Raw genomic sequence first — 2,670 nt, forward strand, 5'->3', positions numbered from 1 at the left:
TGTTTGAGATTGTTTCTATAGATAATGAGCATCTCAGGAACCAGCAAAGTAAAGAATATAATGTCTATATGCAAAATGATGCTAAAGCCCAAATGTTAATAGTGACCACAGTAAATCAGAGAGCATTGACTCATATTTTGATTTGTACTACTGCAAGTCAAATGTATTCCAAAATATGTAGCATATATGAGAGAGACGTTTCTCAGCAAACGTTTGACTTTTTGCAAGAATTCTTTGTTTTTAAATTTAAGACTGGGATAGAATTGGCAAGCTAGAATAAGCTCAATTGAAAATTTGGCATTCAGATTAAAATCATTAGGCAACTATATACCAGATGATCATTTCCAAAATAATAACAACACCCGCTGAAAGGTATAAATATGTTTTATGTGCTTGGGAAAGCACAGCCTCTGAAAGGAAAACGCTTTAAAATTTAACAAGACTAATGGATGACGAAAGACCCTCAACAAATGTTACTGAGGAAACAGACATTCCAGTTGCGTTTAGAACACATGTTAATAGTAGAACTACTTCTGACAAGAGAAAATATTTTTCTTCCTCCAAAGAAGGACGTGTGAGTAAACACTGCCCAACCAAAAAAAAAAAAAAACTGTGGTATATGTAAAAAAAAACAAACATAGATTGTAGTTCTTTAACCGTTATGTACTTGGTCTAACGGCCAGTTGACAGACATGTCAGTTGAAGTTGCCACCGAGCCTTTGTTTTGTACGTGTTGTGTTCTTTCTTCTCACTACAGTAAGAACGTTTTATGTTATTTAACCGAAACTAATAAAACAGTAATAACAGTAAAAACATTTTATTTGTGTCCACCATCTCCGCGTTCAACAGTCCCACTCAACAAGAAGAAAGGCAGAAAGGTGATCATCACTCCGATGGTAGAAGACAATATTAGGCGGTGCATGGAGAAACTGCAGCAGGAGCCGGTTCTTGCGTTCCCGGACTTTACCCGGCAATTCAATATCACTACAGACGCGAGTAAGTACGCGCTGGGAGCGGTGTTGCCTCAGGTAGGTGAAGGAGGAGTTCAGCCAGTGGCGTATGCCAGTAGATGCCTGACAGAAACGGAGACCAAATACAGTGCGCTGGGACGAGAGCTCTTAGGAATAGTGTTGGCTGTTGACCACTTTAGACCCTATGTGTTTGGCAAAAGGTTTAGGGTACAAATTGACCACAGGCCTCTGCAATTGCTGGGAAATTTGAAGGAGTCTTCGGCTAGAATTGCGCTTTGGAAGGAGCTCCTCGCACAGTATGCATGCACACAGTTAACATGGACGTATTATATAAACCTGGAAAGCAGAAATGCGGTAGCCGATTGGTTGTCTCGAGCAATTACAGTAAATGCAGTAGAAGAGGAGGCCGGAGAATCGTCCAGGCAATTCCTGCGGGAGTGGACACCCAGAGAAGAAGAACTGTGGCAGAGGAAGAAAATAGGGAGGAATCTTCGTCTAACGAGAGCTCGGAGGAAGGAAGACCAATAGATATGGAGGGACTTGAGCACATCATAAATGACAAGAGGTCACAGATTGTATGGAAGACGAGAACCACTGGATTGTTCAAAGTTGAGTGTAGGAAGTATGGAAGAAGCAAAATTACGACGATTTGGTCACAGCTAGGTGTCAAGACAAATCACCGCGGAATCCCGGAGACCTGGTGGTATATGTAAAAAAAAAACCACAAAGAGAAGGACTGCTTCTTTCGTAAAAATAAAGTGAAAACGTCAGCAGCTTCTTTCCTGAAAGCTGCAGTGAATCATCAACTGAATGGGTCTTAGATTTAGGTTCCACAAGTCATATGACCAATAACATAAGTGTATTGTCGCAGCCACAACCTATTGATGCTGAGGTACATCTGGCTAAAAATTGTGCATCCATGACAGCCAAAATGGTTGGTTGTGTAAAAAGTGACAAGTGTCAACTAAAAGGTGGTGGTGCGAGGGTTGAGGAGTGGAAGGTACATTTGACAAAATGAGTGTTTGAGTTCATCAACGAAAATGGAGAGAAAGAGGGTTTGAGAAGGATTGCCCATAGAGTTAGAAGTGCTAGAAAGAGATGTTACGTTGAAAATTGCGTATTGTGTAGGTTATTAATAAAAATATGTAAAATAGACTACTAGAGAGGCCAGGTAGTAGGTCAATGTAAATTATAATGTAAAAAAAAAATTGTAAATAGAGGTGTTTATTTATAGCAATACGTAAGAGGACTATCGGCAGGTGGAAAACAAGTGAAGATCAAGACATGCGCCGGCTTGCTCTCGACGAAAGGCAATTGCTCGAGTGCTGTGGAGTTAAACAGTCCGTACGCATTTGCGGATTTGATTTTAGTGTATCATAAATGTCAATATTCGTCTCATTACGAGGTTGAAGACAGTATTCCAAAAATGAGATCAGGTGGAATAGAGTGAACTGAAAGACTGGACGAAAACATCACAAGGGGTGATACACTTTGTTTCGTAGATGTGCAATAGTCTCATTGACTTTTTTAATGTTTTAGTTTGATAAAAAAAAAACATTAAAAAAAACGGATTCTCTAATAGGTCTTGGTTTTTAATCTTTTCTGGGAGTGTAACATTACTGATCTTCCAATAGTTCTTGCAAAACATTTCAGCTATATCCTTCTCAGTAGTAACTAACTTGTTCCCTATTTTAATAGG

This window comes from Halyomorpha halys, unplaced genomic scaffold, assembly GCF_000696795.3.
Source record: "Halyomorpha halys isolate HHAL.00 unplaced genomic scaffold, Hhal_1.1 Scaffold1338.1, whole genome shotgun sequence".
Lineage (NCBI taxonomy): Eukaryota > Metazoa > Arthropoda > Insecta > Hemiptera > Pentatomidae > Halyomorpha > Halyomorpha halys.